This window comes from Gossypium hirsutum, chromosome A08 (genome assembly GCF_007990345.1).
Source record: "Gossypium hirsutum isolate 1008001.06 chromosome A08, Gossypium_hirsutum_v2.1, whole genome shotgun sequence".
Taxonomy (NCBI): Eukaryota; Viridiplantae; Streptophyta; class Magnoliopsida; order Malvales; family Malvaceae; genus Gossypium; species Gossypium hirsutum.
The window spans coordinates 92303956-92313869 of NC_053431.1; the positions used below are offsets into that span (position 1 = coordinate 92303956).

Genomic DNA, 9914 nt, shown 5'->3' on the forward strand with positions numbered 1-9914 from the left:
TAATTTAAGTTATTTATGTCTTTTTATCTTTTAGGGACTGGTTTGGAGGCAAAAGCAAATTTAAGGGACAAAAGTGCGAATTTGGAGACACATTGGGCTGATATGCGACACAAGAAAAAGATTGTGCCAAAAGTGCAAGCATGGGAGACACAAGGACTAAAAACGCAAAAAGACGAGATTTTATTGTATAAGACTCCATTTTATTTATATTAGGATAATTAAATATTAAGATAATTATTAGGATTATTTAAATTTTAGAATTTTATTTTAATTATCTTTATTTATCTTTAATTAAATGTATTTATCATTTTAGAATTTAAGTTCACTTAGACTATCTTCTTAGCACTATAAATAGGGGGTGAAGTGACTCTATCTTTTTCTATAAACACTCTTCCCCTGAAAGTTTAGGCTTTTGTTTCTTCACATTTTCTTTCAATAAAATTCCCTTTTCCCTTTTTATATTTATTTTCTTTTCTACCGTTATCATGAGCCACTAAAACCTATCTAGCCGAAAGTTGTCAATATTCCCCAAAAAGGGTTCTTGAGGCCTAGAATCCGTACTTAGCCTTCTTGTCAAGTATTCATCGTTTTTCCACACTACGGGCTGACGGTTCCGTCCATGGCCCTTAAGAAGTAAGCTTTTCAGCATATGCAAAGGCGGCCGCTTTGTATGTTTTGGAAGGATTGCACAGCCGATTCTTTAACTTACTGCGTCAGAGGTTGGCGAGCCAAAGAGACAAAATGGCGTGGGATTCGCCATTGAGAAGCGTTGATCTAGCATAGATTACTGGCTAGAGTTAGGTTCCCTAAAAATCGTAAGTCTAATATTTGGAGCTGGTGGTCGTAGGCGTCCTCTTCCACTATAACTGGCTTACTTGAGTTGAGAAGGGTTACTTAAAAGCCAAGGATTGAACCCAAGCTGGAACGAGATAACCGGAGGCTAGAATCTCGCCACATAATAAACTTTCTCTTTTCCCAACTCTATTTATTTTTTCTTATTTCAATTTCTGCAATCTATTTAATTTCGCAATTTCAATTCACTTTAAATTATGTTTTTATTTTTCCAGATTCTTAATTTTATCTTTTTTATTTTTCAGGAACGCAGGTTTTCTTGGCTAAAATATTTCAAGGATTTCAAGGAATGAGCATTCGTACAATCCGGTCCCTGAGGATTCGACCCTACTTCCCGTTTACTGTTATTTTTACTATTTTACAGGGAATAGGATATTTTTTGTGCTCTCAACGACATCAGCTTCCAAGCCCCTAATATCCTAGCAATATGTTTAATGGCTTCCATATCCCTCTGTATGGTTCTCTGTTCGGCATACAACAAGACTTAAGAACAAAGCCATCAATATAGATTGAAGACAAAGTATTGGAAAAACAAATAAAAACATGCCCATTAAAGTCGGTTCTGCACCATGGAAATGGCAACTTTATGAGTTCGCATTTGTTGGAGTTGTAAGGTGTAATTGCGTTGGTAGTTGTTCACCATTGCGCTGCCAGAAAGCCCTCCTCCACCAAACTTCAAATCCTCTTTGAATGTTAGGACAATTTTCACTGGAGTTCAAGAATCTGTAGAACCAAGCAAGCAAAATCTCGCGCTGCCAAGCCAGTGGTAAAGTGAGAATTGTGTTACTAAGACCATCCTCAACTAAATGTGTATCAAGACCATTTGATACCTTCCTCATCCACCCAAAATCTTTATAGAATGGCACCAACCATGTTTGTAAAAGCATGTACCTCACTTCCTTCGGTACCAACAACTGCCCCTTCCCCATCCCCACAAATAGGCGTGCTGTAACTCTACTGACACCATGCCTATGGACAGCTGGAACTTTGGAATGAATATCAGATAATTCGGATTGGGAAGCCCATGATTTTAGAAAATCCTCAGCAATCCGCCTATCAATCAAAATCTCCAACATCCAGTGCAAATTATCTGCCTGTCTTGCAATCTGACTCACATCCTGCAAATCAGACGAAGCTGCTCGGAGAAAATGGTGTTGGAGCAGTTCCAGACAACCATCACAAGCTGAATACAATGACTCTTTCCTCAGATCATTCAGAGATGAATTCTCACGAATCATCTTCAAGACCAAACCTTTCATTTCACGCCTTGCTTTCTCATCTTTACCTTCTAGAACCACATGCAAGAGCTTGAGAAGCACTTGTTCATTATCTCCAACCTCACCAGTTCCATTTGTAACTTTAACAGAAATCCTCTTCAAAACATCCCCTGCTCCAAATTTTCAAGGCTGAGCTCTGCCAATGCACAAGTCACTTTTTCTTCATCATCCTCAGCCCAAGGAGCGGCTTCCAAGTGCTCAAAGCAAGATAGAACCCCGGCATCAAATCCTATTGCCACAGCAATCTGACAAGCAAAAGCACCGCAAGAGCACCCAATTCAGTTGCTGAGAATAAAACAAGGCAAAACACAATTTCCTACTTCTTTCAATCAATGCCATAAAGTCGGAGTTCAAGCGGGTTCATGCCACGTTTCAAGAATCCAAGTAACCAAAAATTTCATTTACAGATAGTTATATATAAATTTACCTGCAGAATTTTAAGATTCTTAGAAATGCCATTTCTCATTAATTCTTTCCTCAAATATTTACAAGACATCAACCTCAAAGTCTCTATATAAACCTCCACGTCATCACAATCTGTTATTTCCGCCATGTACGCCTCAGCTGATCCATTCCACTGGTACTTTGCCAATTTATCCGATAACTTAACTTCAAAGAACCTACTCTGAGCCACCAGTATTTGCTTGTGAACGTTCATTGACACGCTAATCCCATCCTTGGAACTCAACGTCAGCTTTATATCACTTGTAACCGGGTCGTTAAACTTGTTCCCAGGACTACGGGTAGACAAAAGATCCGAAATCTGTTGCATGGTCAATGCCCGCTTATCAATGACCGGCGGGGTTTGATTTTGTCTGGGATCGAAAATAGGCACTTGGATCAGAGCTTGGTTTTTGGTTTGAGTTCTTGGGTGGATATCGGAGGAGCTAGCAATCAGTTCACAAACGACTGGGCTGGACCGTGTCTTGTTCGGTGGTGGGGACATCGGGTTTAAAAGTCCCGCTGTGAAGGCAGAATTGAACTTGGTGAAACTCGACGGAGAGTGACTGTTGGAGAGTGTCTTCCCGCCCGTGAAGTCCATGACGGGTGATATACTGTCCGGAGAATGTCGGTTCTTCAAACCCCACAAAGACTCGGTTAAACACGGCGAGCCTAAGGCCGAGGAGTGGGAGAGGCTTGGAAGCAATGCAACTCCCAAGAGCTATCAGATTGGCGCGTCGGGTTTCGACGTCAAAATCCCAGAGAAACCTGAATCAGGGTAGTTGTCTAGCAGAGGCAGTAGTGGCAGCTGGCGTGGATACAGAGGAAGAAATGGTGGTTTGTTTACACTGGCGGCGTTTGGGCTTGATAGGTTGAACTTGGAATTTGAGCTGGGTAAATGATATCGCTGCTGCAATTGAAGGTCTCACTATATAATATTGCTATAATGTTTTGCTTTTGGTACTGTTCAATCGTCTTGTAGGCGTCAACATTTGTAGCTATTATAAATGGCGATGAAAACGAGTAAGAGAGACAGAGACGCTGAGGGCAGTTGGATCATAATTCAAGCAAAAGACAGCATGAGGCTGTATGAAGAAGTATCACATTATACTGTGTTTTGAGTTTTTGGCATTGGGGAGGTTCAGCCGATCAGGGTTATCGTTTTGTGGCTATATTGGATCGATAGGAATTGGGAGAAAAAGAAACAAAAAGAAACCCGGTGGGGAGATTGCTGATGTCAAAAGAGAGAGCAGATAGGCAAAGCAAAGACAAAAAGTAGAGAGCGGAGGAGGCAAAAACTAGCAGATGAAGCATGACAAGCCCCATGGCATCATAAGAGGGCCTATGCATTTGTGGTCGGTAAGGGGGCCTATGCAATTGTTAATAGATGCTGATCACGATGAATGAAAATTACAATGCAAATTATTCTTACATGTAATTCGGTAGGAATATGACTGAGGTTTGTTTTACAGTATTTTTACATAATTTATTTTCCAATATTATATGATAAATAGAAAATATTATATAAAATATGTAGAAAGTCATTACAAATTAAAAAGTATAAATGTTATATAAGTGGTTAAAATTGAATTGAATTTGAATTTTTACTAATCTAAACTAAAATTGACTTTATATCTAGTTAAATATCCTATAAAATATTTTAACTTTAATTATTTTTATCAATTAAAAAAACATTTTATCTAGACATAATGATTTATTTGTAAAATAACTTTAATTATTTTTATCTATTTTGGAGTAATTTTGTAAGATAATTTTTTTTTGAAAAAAGGCCGGAACTGTTATTTTAGTCAAATATTTGTGAAATTAATTATCTTGAAATTTGGTTCTATTTTATTTTATTTTATTTTTACTTTAATAGTTTTTGTTATTATTCAGGTGATAATGAATCATCTACAACATGTTCAATGAGGAGCATTTGCTTATAATGCTTACAATCTGATCATTGTTGTCGATGACAGAAACTGTACCATTCGGCAATATACCATTCCTCTCTTCAACGAGCTCAATCCGGGTATTGTAAGACTCGAAATTGAGGCACCACAATTCGAACTAAAGCTAATGTTCCAAATGTTGCAAAATATGGGTCAATTTAGTAGGATGCCTACTAAAGATCCATATCTTCATCTTCGGCTATTCATGGAAGTGAGCGACTCATTCAAAATGACTGGGATGACCCAAGACGCCTTGAGACTGAGATTTTTTTCCATACTCCTTAAGAGATAGAGAGTGAGCATGGTTGAACTTCCTACAGTCCTGTTCTGTAACTACATGGAAAAAGTTGGTTGAACGTTTCTTAATGAAATACTTTCCTCCATCTCTCACCGCCAAGCTCCAAAATGAAATCACTTCATTTTAATAACTTGACGAAGAATCTTTATATGAGGCATGAGAGTGGTTCAAGAAGTTATTACGAAAGTGTCATCACCATGGTATTCCTTATTGTGTTCAAATGGAGACTTTTATATTGCCCTTAAAGCTAATATTAGAATGATGGTGGATGCTTCGGCAAATGGAGCTCTTCTTTCTAAGTTTTACAACGAGGCTTACGAAATTATTGAAAGTGTAACAACCCGAATTTAAGGCTAGTCGAAACAGGAGTTTCAGAACCACTAATTCGAGGCCGGAGAAATTATTTTTAATATTATTTTATGTGTTATAGCATGATTATATGAGTGCATGAAAATTTTGGTGAAATAATTTTAGCAATTTTATGCTTAATTTTGAAAAGGGACTAAATTGCATAAAAGGTGAAAGTTGTGTTCTATTAATTAGAAGTGTCATATAGCTAGAGAACCTTAAATTAGAGGTCCTTAATGTGCAAATAGGCCTTTAATAGAATGATGGCCGGCCATAGAGATTAGAAAATGAAATTGTTAAAGGTTAGGTGAGGTTTTGGTGACAACTTTGACTAGAAATAAAATAAAATAAAGAGAAATAGTTATCACCTTTTCATCTTCCTCCTCTCCATCGAAAATATCAGCAAAAAATAAGGGTTTTGGAAGCTTGAAATTTCAGCAACTCTTCACCCTTGCAAGTAAGTGATTTTAATGGCCATTCTTGATAATTTTTGTACTTTTGAGACCCTTGTAGCATAAGCTAACTAAAGGGGAGACTATTTTGCAAAATGGTTGATAGTCTAGAGATTTACCATGAGAGGATTTGTGATGTTTTCTGAGTATTTATGGAAGAAAATGAATCTTGGTTGTTAAATAAACAACTTTTGTGAAAGGGATTTTCATGAAAACACTTAAAAGGACCATCTTATGAAGTTTATAAAATAGGATGTAAATGTGTGAAATAATTGAAAACTATGAGTTGCTATAAGAGTAATAAAGGTTCGACTAGGCTTGTTAAAGAAGGAAATTTGATTAAAATCGTTTTACGAGCTTAGGGGAAAAATCATAATTATGTGAAAGTCTAGGGGCAAAATGTTAATTTTGCCCAGGTACGAATTATAGATTGTATGTAACACCCCTTACCTGTACCCGAGACCGAGACAGAGTACAGGGCATTACTGTGCACGAACATGACATTTCCAGAAAATTTCAGGCTATAAAATTTGGTTCCAAATTAAAACTAATTAATCATATTCATAATGTCCCTGTTATGGACCTACGAGGCCCAAAACATACATTGAGAATGGTTTGGGACTAAACCGAGAACTTAAGAAAATTTTAGGAAAATTTTCTAGGTTAAGCCTCACACACCCTGTAACACCCCGAACCCGAAACCGACACCGGAGTCGAACACGAGGTGTTAACTGACTTTAACCCCTTACAAAATTTATTTTCCAGACACTGTCCAATCTGTGTACTAGTCGTTTTAAAAATCATATCTTGAGTTTCGTAACTCGAAAATAAGTTTCATAATTTTTCCCCGAAACTAGACTCATGTTCCCATCTATGTATTTTTTTCTAGAATTTTTGGTCGGGCCAATTAGTACAGTTTATTAGTCAAAGTCTCCCAAGTTGCAGGGATCGACTACACTGACCTTTGCCCATTACGACTTGGATATCTCCCTACACGGGGCTTCAATACTGATGCCGTTTGTTTCTCTGAAAACTAGACTCAGAGAGGAATCTGTACATATATGGTACGACCCCTAATTATCTCTTGTTAATTTGTAATGAATTTCCAAAGTCGGAGCAGGGAATCCAGAAACCGTTCTGGCCCTGTCCCACTATAATCTGATTATCTCATAATATACTGCCCATATGATCTTTTCGTTACTTCCTCATGAAAGCAGACTCATCGAGCTTCGATTACATAATTTATTCATCAATTAATTCCACTCCTACTATTTTTAGTGATTTTTCAATCTCATGACACTGCTGCTGCCAGCATCTGTTACGAAAGTAACTAGGTCCATCTCATGCCTACCCTTGATCCAACTCAATCGAACATTCGTGCCATTTTCGCATGGCTTAAAGTTTACATGCCAAAATTCAAACACAACGTAATAGCTTATACATGCCAAAATGTTCTTCTAAGCCAACTAAGAAGAAAGTACCAAAACTTGCTATCCGGTGTGATGACTTCGACGACGGCCTGACCCCGCAAAAATAGATGAGTCCAAGCAACCTATAATGGGTGACAAGGAAACACCGAGTGAGTTTATAACTCAGTAAGTCAAAAGCAATGCACTACCATCCATCAATAACATTATCACAAGAGGAAACAAAATGGAACGAGACAATTTACTCCATCCATACCGAACCATACCATAGTTCCTCCAACCTATCGATTCAATTTCATATCAATTCATGCATTCACAATCCATATACTCATCAATAGGACATTGAAGCATTTTCATAAATCAATTTATTTTCGTTACAATCAAACGACTAAACGGCCTTTCACCCATCCTACGATAAATTTTATGTACGTGACTTCAAGTATAGTTGTCACATAGGTTCAACTTACCGAGCTCAACACCAAGTATAAGCATAGCACCTATTAGCCATGTACTCAAGACACTTACCCGATCCGCTGTCCGCGATCGACTCAATAGTGTCGCACACATAGTGTCCATAATGATTCACGAATGTATATTGAGCCCGCACACTCAGTGCTATATAATCAACTCGCACACTTAGTGCTACGTAATCAAATCGCACACTTAGTGCTACATAGTCAAACTCGCACACTTAGTGCCGCATGGTCAATTCGCACACTTAGTGCATCATATTCATTTCGCACACTTAGTGCAACATAGTCGAATCGCACACTTAGTGCTGTACAATTTAATCCCGCGCACTTAGCGCCAATCTCATGGTCATAAATGGTTATCCCGCACGTTTAGTGCCGAGATCAACAACTCAGTACATCTTACCTCTTTTCTTTCATTCAACAATTTCATCATCACATACGTACATGCATATATATATGTATATTTATTCATTCCATTCAGCATCAATACATACACATTATGACCATTTGAAATAATACCAACTACATGCTTAATGACTTACCTCGTGTTGGGTAAGACGGTTCCAACTCGGCTACTCGATAACCTTTTCTTTGCCTTTGCTCGATTCACCTCCTTTAACTCCTTGAGCTAAATCAATAATTTAACTAGTTTAACCACCTTGCTAAATATTTACAATCCAATTTCACATGTATATGTATGTTAGTATATTCGGCTAATAACCTCATGCAACTACCAAAGCCGAATCAACTAAATATACTTATGAATATATATATATCATCATCGAAATCACCTAAGCTTAGACATCAATTTTTAATTCCAAGCAAGTTGCCGAATGCAACCTTACTAAATTTTCATGGATTCAAGTCATGGATTCAATATACCATTACCATGAAATCAACAACCAAAAATTCATAGACAATTTAGGAAAATCACATTACAAATCTCAAATTCAAGCAAAGACCATGGCCGAAATGCACATATAACCACATAACAAAAATATTGAACCTTTGGTTGCCTAACTAGCTTAACATCCATCAAATTTAAAATCAAGAAACTCACCTCATCTATAATCAACCCTCAATACCCTAAAGCATCAAAAACGACATCAAAGAAATACAACCATCCATGGCCGAATGTCATCTTCTTAACTTTACAAAAAAAAACATTTGCCATGAGCTAGCTTCTATACTTGATGGCCACTCCAAATATACAAAGATTTTCAATGATAGAGCATTAACATACCTTAATCCACTTAAAGGTGACCAAATGCCTTAACTTCAATTTCTTCTTTTCTTTCTTTAGGTACGGCTAGAACCCAAAAACAATGAAGTCTCCCCTCCTTCCCTAGCTCACGGCACTTCAAGAAAAGAAAGAAGGTGAAGACTTCCTCTTGCTTTCTTATTTTATTCCCCCTTTCTTTTCCTTTTTTTTTGATCTATTTTAATCATTTACTAATAAAAGCATCATTAAAAATTCAACTTAATGGAAGAACCATCCTTGCTTGGCCGGCCACTACTTGAGGTTTGGGTGATTTGACATGCAAACCCAAGTTTCCTCACTTTGTTATCATTTGATCCTTACATATTCCCCTATCATATTTTCTTAGGTTCTCAACTAAGTCAATCACATGAAATTCACCTTCATAAGTCTAATTTAAAACATCAAATTTTCACACATGCACTATGGTTTAAATTCATGAACAATTACATAAAAATCACATTAACATACCTTTGATTTATGAACTAACCATGGCCGAATGCCTTGGCTTCTTCTTCTCCCCTTTTTTTTTTTCTTTCACTAGTTACGGCAATGGGGAAAAGAAAGATGGACATACCTTGTTTCTATCACTCTTTCCTTCTTTTAATTATTCTTTCTTCCATAATATAAAGCCATTAACTATTATCATGCTATAATAAAAATGCATATAATATCTATCAACTATCATTATGGCCGGCCACTAATTAAAAGTGGTCCATTTGACATGCAAGTCCCTCATGTCAATAACTCATGCATTATTTGGCCACTTTAAATTTCACCTATCACATTTTCAAGTCTTATCACATGGGTCCTTTCTTATAAATTAACACCGCCTTGATAAAAATCAAGGCACGAAATATTCACACATACAAATTCCACATACAATAAGCACAGAATATAACATCTAATTATTTTTGTGACTCGGTTTCGTGGTCCCGAAACCACTTTCCGACAAGGGTCACTTTAGGGGTGTCACAACTCTCCCCCCCTTTAGGGATTTTCGTCCTCGAAAAGCTTACCGGTAAATAGGTTTGGGTATCGTTCTTTCATCGAACTCTCGGTTTCCCAAGTAGCTTCCTCAGTCCCGTGTTTGAGCCATAACACCTTTACTAACGGAACCTTTTTGTTCCGCAACT

General features: G+C 37.3%; 1 non-coding gene and 1 pseudogene across 1 annotated transcript; both read right to left on the bottom strand.

Annotated features, from left to right (window-relative positions):
- Positions 1 to 808: 808 nt before the first annotated feature.
- Positions 809 to 4019, bottom strand: LOC107947834 (BTB/POZ domain-containing protein At1g63850-like; annotated as a pseudogene).
- An 898-nt stretch (positions 4020 to 4917) lies between these two features.
- LOC121205549 (small nucleolar RNA R71) lies at positions 4918 to 5024 on the bottom strand. Its single transcript, XR_005900625.1, has one exon. It is a non-coding gene; the product is annotated as a small nucleolar RNA R71 (small nucleolar RNA).
- Positions 5025 to 9914: the final 4890 nt, after the last annotated feature.